A 15,020-nucleotide genomic window follows, 5' to 3' on the forward strand; every position below is an offset into this window, starting at 1 on the left:
TGTGTGTGTGTGTGTGTGTGTGTGTGTGTGTGTGTGTGTGTGTGTGTGTGTGTGTGTGTTAGACAGAGAAGGAGAGGCGTTTCCTGATGTCCCGGCCAGATGTTGCTGATCCCTGCCACTCCACAGAGGCGAGTTTACAGCCAGCTTTACAGAATTAGGAGAGACGACTGGGACGAGTAAGTCAGGCTCATTGGGCAAATTTGGTTAGCTATTAAAGGGAAATGTTTCCTTCTTTTCATAATATGGCATTTCAATTGAACATATTATGCAACTTAAAAGTTCTCAGAAAGATATGAGCTCTTTGTAGCAAATACTGGACTCCAGCAAAGCCTCTAGTTTCTTCTACTGTATACTCAGGCTGTTATACAAAGCAGTGTCAGTATGCAGTAAGTACGGGTTGTATTACAGTATTATTTTATAATGCAGAGTACCAATCTGTGATATGTCTGTGTTGCAGTGTGATGTTCTAGTGAGCCAGCTGTGTTGTGTAAAACGCAGTATTTTACTTCTGGTCCATAGTTGGACATAAGTCAGTATATCTTATGTCTATCTTCCTACTTTGTTCTCTACTATTTCACAAAATGTAAAACAATAAAGTTCTGAAGGCTTGGATGAAAGATCATTGCATCCCTCACATCTGTGTGAAATATGAAACTGTAGCCACCCAAGCTTAGTTTTACAGTGAAAACAGCAAACCTGTGGCAACAGACAAGATCCAACATGTTGATTAAACAGTTTAAGAGTTTTAGAGGTATTTTGTTACCTTCAGACAGGTTTCCACTGGTTTCTGATCTGAACCCGTTTCCAGGGTAACAAGTTTCTCTAGGCTCAAGTTTCAGACATAAGTGTCAGTTCTACCTTTACAAAATACATGAGCTCTTCCTTCAGTAAATATTCTCTGTTCCCTCCCATAAAACAAAACAAAAAATTCCTTGTTTATGCATTGATGTATTCATACTGCATATTTCAGTGATTCGATGAGTAAATGCTTTGTGCTTACATGTAAATACCAAAAGAAAGATTTGTTGCCAAACGAGAAGCTGCAGAGTGCCCCCTGGTGGACAAAATATGCAAATCCAACACTCGTAACATTATTGAAGGGTGTTTCTCTTATCTCTTAAAATTCTGATATTTATATTTAAGAAAATAGCTAATATTACCAATATATGCCAATATATTGGTAATATTAGCTATTTGTTGAAATGGGCATTTAATTGAAATGGCGACCACAATTCACCAAATACATTTTAAAGTGCATCAGCTATCTGACAAATAAAATAAATCAGAAAAGGTATAAATAAATAAATAAATAAATACATGCATAAAACTGTAATTTCAAGACCAACTAAACAACCAGTTCTGATTGGATCAACGTCCATCATAAATAAATAAAATGGGAAATAAATAAAAAATCCTTACATGCGCATTGTGGTTCATGCTGCTGTTTTTGTTCCCTGTGTGGTATGACATACATCAGTCGGCCTGTCTGTGGAAAATGCGCATCTGTGTTGTGAGGCCTGAGAGGACAGAGTGTGTGTGAAATTGTGCGATTGTGTGCGTAGTGGCAGTGGATTTTTGCATGTCAGTCTTCAGCATAAGTGTGTTTTTCTTCCACTATGTCCACACTTGCATCTGTCTTCACCCTCATATATGTGCGTGCACACGTGTGTACTTCTCCATGTGTGTGTTCAGTGCTGGCCGGGGATCCATCTGTGTCAGGTTAACCCACTGGGAGTTTCTCCCAGCAGGTAGTCCTTTAGGGCCTAAATCATTTGCACGGCCAGAAGCGTGAAATCCTTCCAGGCCTGGACAGATGTCTCCCTGTTCAGCCTGGCTCAGGCTTCAGCGACCCCACGGACCTGTGAAGACCCTTGGAGCAGAATCTGGCTCCCAAAACGTGGACCAGACCATGGCCAGGCCACACTGAATGACCTCTTAGCCAGAAGACCCCCCAAAAACCCCTATCATTTCCAAAATCAAATAGATAATAATAATATACATTTCTTTAAATAAATCTAGTGCAAATACTGTTTTCTACTGAATTAAAAACCAACAGACTGCAAACCAACTGCTATCACAAGGACTGCTTACTAGACAAGCTGACAAGATGCCAAGGCCAGGTCAGCCAGAGGCTAAACCACCCTGTGTTTGTGAGTGTCACACAGCAGTGAGAGACCGAGACATGGAGCAGTGCCCTGAGTGACCTGCACGCCATCTGCACACACCTTGATCTTTCACACATCAGAAGATCCAGGGACTAAATATCAGACATATGAAGTACTTCTTACATAACATCAAAGGGCGTGTAGTACCAGTCAGTTACAACATCATGCTGAATCATTGTTTTGAGGACTCCAAACATGTGTCAGCACGGCAGAAAGACTGGCCCACTGGCCACAACTTGCATGGATTTCTTCAGGTTCTCAGAGGCCTTTGTTGCTGTCCAGGTCCCAGAGGATCCTGGGAATAGTGGGAGAGTTCAATTTGTTTTTGTTTTTGTTGTTTTAATATAGATTTTGCCCCATTGTGCTTTTTGAGAAGAAAAGCTGGCGACATGCATTGTACTTACAGTCTTTTCTTGTCTGTTTTTTTTTCTTTTTTAACATGGTCCGGCTGCTATTATTCTCAGTTTACTTCTATTTTGTTGCTGAATATTGATTCTTGGATTTTTGTTGTTATCCTCAGATGTGTTTTTGTGAACTTCCTTTTTCACATGCCTCCTGTGTTCTCCTCTCCTCTGTGAGTTTACCCCATTGTCCCTCTTTTACTTTTATTTTGAAAGTTAGATTCTTCCTGCTTTTGTACTTTTCCTGCCCTCATTAGTGTCTCATTTAATTATTCCTCATTTCTGTGTTTATCTAGTCTGTCTTTGCCCTCAGCCTTTGTTAAGTCTTGCTAGCATTTTATACTTTGAGATTTAGCTCTGTTTCCTGTTTTTTAAAATTTCTGTGTTTATTTACGTGATATTGTCCAAGCTTCATGGTGGTATTTATCAAAGGTTGTAAACAACAGAACATCAAAGTGTTTTGTATTGCAAGGTAAGACCCTACATTTATATTAAAATAAATATAAATAATTCATATAACAGGCTCATAAAGTAATCTAACCCTCAAAGACTAGAGGAACTGTCGATGTTAGTTTAAGGTGCTTCACACGCAAGCCTTTCCAATGCAGAGAAAACCTAAATGTAAGCTACACTAAGGAATATTTTCATACTAACAGTGAATCATATTAATATGTATAGTGTGAAAGCAGATGCACCAAATAACAAGGGTTCCTCACATTCCCATAGTACCTTCTAATGCATAGGTGTCAAACTCTGGCCCGCGGGCCAGATTTGGCCCGCAGCCTAATTACATTTGGCCCACGAAGCCATACCAAATTACTATTAGAGCTGGCCTACTGGTATTATACAGCTAATATATATATTGTTTAGTATTAAGCTTTGCTTGTTCCATATTCAGTTTTTCACCAAAATGTGTTTGAGTCCATAAGAAAAGATTCATTCTTATATCTGGAGGAATAAATATATTTCAATAAATATTAATGTTAGCCCGCAACTTTGTTCCAGTTTTGAATTTTGGCCCACTGTGTATTTGAGTTTGACACCCCTGTTCTAATGTCTTTTAGCCTGTTGTTTTGGCTCAGCTTAATTTCAGCACAAGCAAACTTTTCCATTAAAAACACTTTAAAGACTATTCACTACCTATTCATTGCCAAATGACACAACATTAGCAACTAGCTGGTGAATGTACCAAAACAATCTGGTCTATGGCTGTATCCCAATTCAGGGTCTGCAGCCTTAAAGGCCACATTTTAAGGCCGATTACATCACAGCGACGCGACGAAGGCTGTCCCAATTCGAAGGCTGCTCAAAATGCGGCCCTCAAATGTGTTTTTAAGGACGTGGTGGTATAGACTTCGTGGCCCAACATATCCCAGAATGCATAGCCCGGCAGTGGGTGTGGATAATTTTGCCGAAAAAAAATGGCGGATGAGGGGTGCCCGAAGAGTAAACTTTAAGTAAGTACTGAATATTATGTCACTTATTTATGTGAAAACGAAGAACATTAAAACATTACTGTTGGCCACATGTCGGCAAAGTTATGTGACATAAGTGACGTTTGTACTAACTTGGTTTTAAAGCCTTTACTTTAAAATTTACGCCATTCAATAGCTGAGTTTAATCTTACAGAGAATGATCAAAGCTCATGTAGAAACAAACAAACAAATGAACAAAAGATTTTCTCCTTCATTTCTGTCAAACGAAGCTGTATGAAACGTTTCCAGCTGTTAGTATCATGGTTGCTAGGCTAGACCGTCCCATTTCACAAGCCTCGCACTTCCGGCCTTAGTGGTCTTTGAGTACGCGGCCCTTGAGGACTGTTGAGGCTGTGTACTTTAAGGCTGCAGACCCTGAATTGGGATACAGCCTATGTCTCAGTGGCTGGGGAAGAAATCATGGGTGAAAGGATGGTAAATGTGGTTACATTCACCAAGATGCCACGAACGTTAGAACTGCAGGGTAACGCACAAAAGGATCTTTGCCTGTCGGATTTGTAGGTTAAATGAAAAAAAAAGGCTGGATCTCCTCCATGCGTGCTTCATGCCTTGGGGGACGGGGCTATGGCTCTCTACACCCTCTAGCAGACCGTTACATGGGGAAACCTTTTGAATACAAGTGCGCTGATCCACACAGGTGTGCACACGGGTGTTCACTGTTCATAGACAAACTACACCTTTCTTGGCTGCTACTTCAAAGCACATTGTGCGCTGTCCGTCCTGCGTGCTGCACAACAACATTCAATATTTAGTATTTACTGCTGTTTACACTTAGCTAGATTAATGCGATGGTGTTGTATTTAGCATGTTGCTCTGTTTTTTTTGCTTGTTTTCTCTTCTTTTTCTCTCAACAGGTGATCCAGGAGAGTTTTTTTCTCTTCTTTCTCTTTTTAAGTGCCCTTTCTCACTGTCTCTCTTCGCTTCTGTTTTTCTTTTCCTTCATCTTTCTTTCTCCCTTTCCTGTCCCTCAGTCACGTCTGTCCCGTCTGTAACAACTGAAAATAAAATAAAATAAAATAAATAATAACAACAAAGGTCAATCAAATGGACCAATACGGCAATGCCATGATGATCCATTTGGCAACGTAAATCCATTGGGTATCCTTCTTGGTCTTCAGACAACAATTCTGACGGCTAAAGAACCAAATGGGACAGGCAAAAGAATAAAAAAAAAAAAAATAGGCTAATGTTTGCCATCATGGATAATGCTGTACTTGCAGATTGTTTTCAGCCCCCGAGAAAGAGAAGTTGATATGCTTCTTCTTTTTGAAATCTGTCTAAAACTAGCCAAGTGACCATATTATACCAATGGCCAAACTTCATCAACCTAATTATAAGTGGAACGCATTATCCTGTGGTGGCCCAACATTAAAACCTCTTCAGCGTCCTCCCGTAGATCAGAGGCCCCCCTGCACCAGCTGATTGAGCTGGTGTTATGATTTTGGCCTAGGTGGTTGAGCCATAGGCCTAATGAGTTCCAGCTGGGACTGTGTGTCTGCATTAAGTCCTCAAGTGGAAAAGTGGCTGTAAAGTCAAACCACCTGGTGAGACCGTGCTGCCAGGGATGTGTGAGGTGGTGGTGGATGAGGCAAATCCTGGAAAACCTTGGTCAAGGATACGATGTCTCAGCAAAACATGGCTTTGGCTTTGTAAGCTTTGTCATTTTTAATTTGATGCTGCTTCCATTTGTTGCCCTTAGCAAGAAAAACAAATGGAACACAGTTTATTTATATTCAACAATGCAACTTATCTACTTTTAAAAGAACATGTGCCAACTTAAGAGAACAACCATTTGATGAACTTCATCACGTAACCTTGGCCCAGTTCAACACAAAATCCAGACAAAAAAGCAAAAGGATCTTCTCGGTCCTCTTAATCTGCATGTGTGACCACTGCAAGTCAATGACAATTGTAATTTAAGCGGCCCGATACTCCAGCCTTGTCACAAGTGTAGCTACAGGCAGGAGGGAGTAATTCTTTTACAAGCAGCATGACAGAAGAGATGGCAACCAACACTAGGATTTCACGTTTGTCCCGGGAGATGTCTCGCCAGCAAATGTGTTTTGTCACAAGCAAGTAGTGCTTGTCACATTCAGAAAATCCCTGTTTAAGCTTGCATTTAAGCAGGAAAGTCTATTTAGAAGGTATTAATTCTCAGAGCAACAGCCTTGAGGACATGTGAGTGCTTCACTCAAGGTGTATGATTTGCTCAAGGACTTTTTGCTGTGGGTGGGACCAGTTATCATTCAGTATCCTCACCCAGTATTCCCAAACACAGGTTCAAACTGGCAACCCTCCAGTCCATCGGATGACCACTGCCAAACAGTGATTATTGAACATTTGCATGATTTTCATGTCCCGGGAATGCTTTCAGAATTAATGCCATATGATTTCATCAAATGCTTAATAAAATCAGAAACACGGGCTTTGGTCATCTGATATGCATGTAAAACAAACCAAAGTTGAAGTTACTTTAGCTTCAGCTTGTTGTATCTGCTTTTTAACACTACATTTGAAATAAACAGAGGGGCAATAATTTTTGGAACTATCTGATTTTATTTTCAAACTTATTCCAGAATCAAATGTGAGGCCATGTGATGAACAGCTACAGTTTGACTAACTAACTGTCTTGTTTTTTTCACATTAGAAACATGAAATGTAAAATTCTGTCGATACTTACAAGCTAAAAACTGGATAACGGAAAGTAGAAGAACTTTACTCTTCACTTAAATACAAATTGAGCTTGATTTGCACAGGCACAAACACTGTACTGTTCACAATCAGTAATGTTGTGGCGTTCTCACTGTGTCCATGCCACACTGCATCCATCATAGTTCGTTTCCACCAGCCCACGGCCTCGTCGGGAAACAGTGTGCAGCGCAGTGCAGCTGATGAGCTGGCGAGAGATATTTACGAGGATCCTCGTAACCCCACCGAACAGATCCCAGGCAGATGACTCTGACCTGTGGGGCTTTGCTCTTTCTTTCTTTTTCTTTTTTTTCCACCATAGCACTTAACATGTTACCTCCAGCTGTCATTGAGGGGAGCAAGTTTTACTGTGCACAGTAATCTAAAACAAGACAGTTCATCAGTAATAAGCCAGGACTGTTCCAACAAAGGAACTGCAAACTTTATATATATATATTTATATAGATATATATATATATCAGCACTCGCGTGGCATTTAAAACAATGCAGCTGCAGCAAAACAGCTTTTATTGCTTTCCCTCCACAGTTCACAGCAATGCCTGGCACCCATTGTCTTCATGGAGTTTGCGGCTAAAGCAGAATAAACCCCTATCGGGTATCCCTCCCTGTGTGTTATGTCTGAGACATCGCTGTTGACTCCTGCTGTTGCATGCATGTCATTCATTATTTAAAAGTTAATATTTAGGACACGTTTTAATTTGAACTGAGCAGTAAAACCAGAGACGGAACGAGAGTTTTACCGATGAGCTCGGATTCCAAATGAATGAAAAGCTTTTCTATTGTAAAACAATAAAAAAAGGCAATTTTTGTCATCATTTTCCAGCAACTGCTCAAGCAAGTCATGATGTGAGGGAGGAAATCAGTCCAGCAAGCACTGGAAGAAAAAAAAATGACATGTCAGAGTAAGTTACTGTGAGGAAAGGAAAGAGTGACAGTGAGAAAGAGCCAGTGTGATTTGGTCTTCTGTCATCTGCCTTCTGGATCCCTGTACACAAAACATGTTGCGATTGAAAGAGATGGAGAGAGGGAGAGAGAGACAGAATCCCTCTAATCCATCTGGCATCCTTATGCTGCTGTTTAGGCCCCATGGTGACTTCAGAGATAGAAGATGAGCATGAAAGGGAATTACAGCGAAGCCCTTTCACTGATTCCAAAAAATCTGCTCCAAATTACTTTGAGAGCAAATATCAACTTAAACAGACGGCCTCTCCCTTTCCCCTCTCTCCGAGTTCACGACTTCCTCCGCAAACAAGGCCAAGAGTGGGATGGGATAAGGACCAGCAGCCATTTGAGTCCCCCGCTGATGGATCGAACATGGCACTTATGCTAATTCGCCTGGTTTTCTGGCCAGTAGTGTACGCATTCTTACCCAGCCGAGACTCTGTTTGGAATGTGCAGTTGTGGCAGTAAAGCAAAATGCTTGAAGATGCTGCTGCTGCTGCCTCTTAGGCTCAAACTTCTTCTGCTTGCCATCTTAGCTGAATGGCAAGCAGACTTTGTAGTCAGCCACAGGCAGACAGGCAGTCTCAAACTGCAAGTACTGCATGTACAAGCAGGAAGTCCAGATAAAAGACACTCATCCTAGAAATTCTGATTTCTCCATAAACAGATTCTGCTTATGAATATGTAGAATCCATCCTCCCAAAAACACGATTGGCCACCCCTGGTGCCGCTCCCCCAACAAAGCCGCGGTCTTAACAGTCCCCAGCACCATTAGACGAGAGCATGGCTTTTAGCAGGAATTTAACTGAGTATTTTTACTTTACTGAGGTTTAAGGTACTTGTACTTTATTTAGGTATTCCCATGTTGTACTGCCAACTGATTTTGCTCCCCTATTGTGGATGCAGTTATTTCATCTTGTACTCAATAAAATTTATTTTAAAGCTTTAGTTACTTTTTTAGTATTTAGTTACTTTTTCAGATTAATTGCATTACTTTAGATTGAGCTACAGAGCAATATATATGTAATCAAACTAACATATATTATTTTATTAAAATTAAACAAATACTAAGGAAATATACATACAAATAAGTACACAATTATTAAATTCAATTTCAGTTCAATATTATTTTTACAGCAGCAACTCACAACAACTGTCACCTCAAGGCGCTTTATATAAACCCAACAATCAGACAACTCCTACAGTTGGTGACAGTGGGAAGGAATGGTTATGTTTACCACTTATGACATAATAAACAACCCATTTAGCCCAGTGCCGTTTCTTTACGATGTGACTTGCAGATGGTGTTCACCTGCTGTAGCTAACGTCTTGGGCTTGCCACTTTTTCATTTGTCCAGTGTCCTCAATTTTGTTTAAGGATACACTGCATGCCATTTTGAGATTTGCCAAGTTTTCAGCTAGCTGCTGTTTAGGAATCTCATTGTTGGGGCAAAAATACAGTTTTTGCCTGTCAAACTGTGTTATGTTTGGCATTTTTTCATAGGTTCAGCTAAAGGGAATAAATTATGTGCTTTGCAGCAGGCAGTTAGTGACCAACTGCTTAAGGAAGAAGAAACAAAGAAATGAACAGTGGCTCAAAACTTTTGCACAATACTGCATTATACCATTTAAGCATCATCATTCAGCTGTTTGTACAACGACCCTGAGAGTTCATAACTGAAGAAAATACCACCAAATAGAAAACATGATGCAAAAGCAGCCGAAACACAGCAGAAATAGAAAAAAACAAACACTCACAAAAACACAGTGGAAGTGTTTTTGAGAGACAACAATGTGATTGAATTCATAGAGACTGAAATAAGTGAAGGATCACACTGAGACAAAAGAGTTGGAGTGTTCTTCAGTGTTGTGAGGGAGAAAAAGCTGCAAGTATAACATTTCTAACAAAGTTTAATTGCATGATTCAAATAATATTGCAGATGCATGTCTGCTATTAGCCATTTACTGTTAGCTTGTAACTTTCATTGTATCTCCCCAAAAACACTTTATGTTTGTTTTTGTTTGTTTTTCTGAGTGTTTGCAGTATTTGTTCTGTCTAATTCAACTTCAGTTGTGGTTTTTGCTCTGTTTCCCTTGTGTTTTGTGCTATTTGCTAAGTTTGAACTCTCAGGGCCCCTGTAGTTTGGCCTAAAATGGAGAACTTAAAAAACATTTTAATGCTCTATTGACTTTTAATAAGGGCAATGTCTGTTTCATCCCCAGTCCTCTGCACAACAGAGCTGTTGTTCTTGCACTGTGTACTTTGTGCTGATAAGGAACAATCCATCCACCCCCCCACCCACCCCCCCAAGCCAGCTTAGGATCCTCAGTACGGATGTCATAGCACAGGTGAAGAGACTGAAAAGGATGCTGACAGAAGAAGCTGATGTTTGAGAGGCCGAGCGAGAGTCGATTTCAGACCAGCTTTTAATTCTTGGCACGAGCTTCCCAAAATGAAAGGCTGCTTGACAGATGCCAGGTTGGTCTTCTCACTGCTAGATTAGTAAGTAATATTAGTTGGCATGGGCTGTTACAGTTGGTGATGTTTGGATCTCTTAACACACTTGTCACCTAGCTTGCCAAGTCAGCCCATTCCAACAGCGGTTTACCCGGTAGCTACACATCTCGAAGGAAAGACAAAGTATTTGCTTTAGCCCAGCAGTATTACTTGTTTTACTGCATTTTAACAAGAGGATATATATTATAAACTGTGCTGAAGTGGGTGTAGTCTACTCTGCAGTGAGTCTTGCTCTGAAACACTTGACAGAAGCGTGCCCCGCTGTGGTCTTTCTATTATCTAAACACACATCTGCTCTGATTGATATGCTTGAACCGGGCCAATTTCACCTCTCTCTCTCTCTCTGCGATGTGATAGCCATTTATTTGTTCAGCTTTAATTGCTGAAGCTCCCATCAGCGAGAGGCGCGGAGGCACAGCTGCAGAGAGGTGACACACTGGCACAGGTTCAGGACTATTCGATACCGTTTTAACGTCTGCTTTCAAATTAGCATGAGATCAAATGGAGAAAAAACGATTCCTCCACCACTGCGCGTGGATGTCGGATACTGTGCGATAAAAGCAATCTACACCTCTCAGCCTTCAAGGTAATTTAAGTGTAATATATATCGTGAACGTGGGTTTCATCTTTTCTGACTCTAACATGGAGCTGCACGCTCTACCCCTCTCTCTCTCAGACACACACTCACGCACACACACGCTCTCGCTGTGTCATATATATGTGGTGAAGGCTTGTCCACATGTCTTATATTCATTCAAGGATTGACAGATAGAATTGCATGCACATGCAATAGTGCTCCTTCAGCTTAATTTAACAGCACTGGAAGGTCAAGGATTTCTTTCAATCAAAAGACTCCTGACAAGATGAACGTCTTTATCCGGGAAAACGCTCTGAAATTATTTGGATTAGAAGCGAAGGAACTACATGAACATCTGGGAGTGAAGTTTTCCTGTGTGCGAAACTTCTTTCTCTCTCTGCAGGCATGAGAGAAAAAAACAATAAGTGGAATTTGTGTCAGCGCAGCTCGGGAAAATAAGATATCACGTCTTGCTGTCGGCTTGATGTTGGGCTCTCTGAGTCCTACCCTAATGTCTCATCCCGTTGAGGTTGTAGAGAAGGCCGCCACCAGTTGGGGGGTTCAGCCAGAGTTCATGTCTATAACCGCTAACCAGCTCTCACGTCCCCACTTTTCATCAGCGCTATCTCTATTTACCTCTTGCTTCTGTCTCGCCTCTCGCTGTTTGCCTTCTCTGACTTATCATCAACACTGCTTCTCAGTGCTGAGCGACATCTCCTTTAGCGAGCGTTCTCCAACAGAGCCAAGTCACACACACGCACGTGGGACGGCCTTGCCCTGTCTCGGGGTCTCTCAGATCTTCAGTTAGACACTTTGCTTGCATGGTTATCAGATATCTGTTGCCACGCTCTGACTCGTTATGAAACATATGGTTTGGTAATCGGTTTACTCTCCAGTTATCTGCTGATGTGGCGGGACAAAGGTTTTTGTCCTCAGATGAGACTGTGGACACCAGAAAACCACCACAGTAACACCGGAGAAACACCCCCACACAAGTGGCTTTTAATCTGGCATGGTCTGAGTATTTCAGCATGCTGATCCACACGAGCACCTCAAGGGCTTAACAAAATGGTCAGACAAAGAAAAATATTCAGTGAGCGGCAGGTTATATCTACATAAAATAAAGGTTTTGCTAATGACAGCTAACAGAGGCTAACAGTGTGAAAACCAGCTTGCAGACAGATAAAGTTCACGACATCCTCAAAATTTGCAGCAGTGTCATTATCATCGGACAGAAGTGAGCTTCACTGGCTCATCAACTCATATCAGACTCTTTTCACAACATTTTACAGCCTACTCCAAAGTAAATAGATGTGGCTAGCCAGCAAATTAACAGTTGAGGACTGGCTGCCTACACTCACTACAGTTATGCACTTGAATTTGAAGGGGTAAGAAAATTCTAAAAAAAACTAATCTACACTTCCATAGGATTCACATGAATAAATTAATAAATAAATAATAAATGAATTGTTTTACAGTGGACATTAATGACTCCATGAAATTTCGTGTGAAGTCTCCATTGTGTAAAAACAGCAGATGCACACAAACATTGCTAGAGTTTACCTGACTCAAACTCTTCAGATATGTAAGATTAAAACTCGGGTATGTAGTAACAGAATATGTTAGACTTTGTATCAAAATGAATAAAACTTCCAGGTTTAAAAAGTACTTTAAACCTGCATTTTTAATGGCAAATATGAATCAACTCCTCGGATTGCAAAAATAAATGCTGCTGTATAGAAGTCTGTAGGAATACGATTGCATGGTTTAACCTCCTAAGACCCGAACTCTTCCATGGCATGCATTTTTAATTTCTCTTTGATATTTGGGCCGATGAACGTAAAAACAAAGAATTACCAGATTATTTTTTTTAACCTTTTTTTGGTTTTTAAGAAAAATAAGAGCCACACGTGAGGATATTCGTTTAAAATTTTGATAGAACAGAAGCAGTATAATTCCCTCGTAAGTGGATATCAGGCCCTTGTAGAGCAAAATTGAGCATTTTGGTCTAATTAACCCAAAATGTGATATCCACATATGTGGACGCCAGGTCCTAGGAGTTTATGGTCTCAGCTGCTAGTTTCAAAGTCTTACTGGATACGACATGATGTTGCATTTGTGAATGATAATCCTCACATAGAAACAAAGGAGTTATAAACCAGTGGGCCTAAGAGCATGGCTACCTTGTCTTTGGCAAGTTGTTAGAATACAAGCATATGGTGACCCGTCACTTGTAACATCAGATTTCAAATCACCAAAACAAACAATTTTGGGCTACAAGAGAGAACTTTAGCCAGTCGGTGGCTAGGTCCATCTTTCATATACAGTTTATGATTTCATATGACTTTGGTGGTAAACAGTGTTGGTCAAGTTACTTGAAAAAAGTAATCAGTAACTAATTACTGATTACTTCCCCAAAAAAGTAATCCCGTTACTTTACTGATTACTTATTTTCAAAAGTAATTAATTACTTAGTTACTTAGTTACTTTTTAAAAACACGATTTACAACCTGAATATATGATCCATTGTTGATCTGCACACAGCTATTGTCACTAACGGCGCACTCGCTTACGTCACTGTCGTGAGACATTCTCGCAAAAAAATCACGGTTTTAGTAACGCAGTAACGCAGCGTTCCTACGGGAAAGTAACGGTAATCTAATTACCGTTTTTGCAATAGTAATCCCTTACTTTACTCGTTACTTGAAAAAAGTAATCAGATTACAGTAACGCGTTACTGCCCATCTCTGGTGGTAAAGTAATCAGTCTTGCTTGCTACTTACTTTGAGTCCCTAGAAGACGGTCTGTCTAAATCCATTTATTTGTGGAACTGGTCGGGCATTGTGACTTAATGACATTTTTTTCTTTTGGCTGAGCAGTTATATTGTGGTCAGTTCAGGTCGTTTCTCTACTAATACTTTCTACTTTTCTACTCTTAACCAGTTGGCCGCCAAAATCACAAACAACCGATCGTCAAATGCTCAAAACCATTTCACTTCCATGTCTAGCTTAACCTCAGTCTGCTGAGAAACATTCACATGTCTGTTAACATTTCACCCATGAACAGCAAGTCCTTTAATGAAAACCTATTCTGACCGCTGCCTGACCGATGCCACATACAGACACAGTCTTGTGTATGGTGGTGTGTGTGTATTTTTTACTTCCCACAAACATGAAACATGCATCACAGAGCATACAGTTTAAATGAAAAAGAAGAGAGTAAAGTCATTTTCATTTCCTGCTTCGTGCCCAGATAGATCTGCCATGTTATGTGTCAGATCAGATAACCAGGAAGCCTGTTCTGACATCTGCATTTGGGATAAGCCAAAACGCACTGCTTCTCATGCATTGCCACAGAACAAGGGAGCAGGAGTTGGGATTTCTGTTGTGGGTTAGCATAAGACGCACCATTTATTGTGCTCAGATGCATGCAACGTTTGGTTCACCGCTTAAAGAAATGAGGAAAATGTTTCTTTTAGTCTTACTGGGTCATTATGGCACAAGTCGAAATTCATATTAACGATGTTAAAATGTGTTTGACACAGTATGAATTAATATAAGTTCATCAAAATCCAGTTAACTGTGAGGACGAGCGCAATTCAACCTAGGTTCCCTTAATTGAAATGCTCTCCCCAAGCTCCCTGATTAATTTATCCTCTGAACGTGATCTAAATTGACCCATCCAGCCGCAAGGTATACAAGTAGCCTCGCTACTGCAGCAGACTGATATGTCATTATAGTCCCACTGTGATCGTGGCCCCAATTTTTCATACAGTGGTATGAGTGCCTATCAGGTGACTCCTGCCACAGAGAGAGAATATGGAATTATCCCTCATCAGCGGTAAACAAGCATGCCGCCGGGCTCCCCCTCTAGCTTTCAGGGCAGAGCCCCTGAGGAATTTAGCAGCATAAATTGATATGACTTTGACCGTGATACCCCTGACCACTAATCCCCCGCCTCAACTCTCTCATCTGCTTTTTTTCCCCCTCACTCCTGGTCTGAATGTTTCTCACTGCCATTCTTGTTGTGTTATTAGGTCATGCAACCAGTGAAAATGCCTGAAGTTTTTAGAATTGCATTTTATTTGGTGCAAAATACACTCTGCTCAATTTTATTTTATTTGTTTTACAGAGGCAGAGGTCAGAGGTTACTGTGCAAAACAAAAAAACAAAGTTCTTAGATAGATAGATAGATAGATAGATAGATAGATA

This window comes from Pundamilia nyererei, unplaced genomic scaffold (assembly GCF_000239375.1).
Source record: "Pundamilia nyererei isolate P.nyererei 1_Seehausen unplaced genomic scaffold, PunNye1.0 scaffold00094, whole genome shotgun sequence".
Classification (NCBI taxonomy): Eukaryota; Metazoa; Chordata; class Actinopteri; order Cichliformes; family Cichlidae; genus Pundamilia; species Pundamilia nyererei.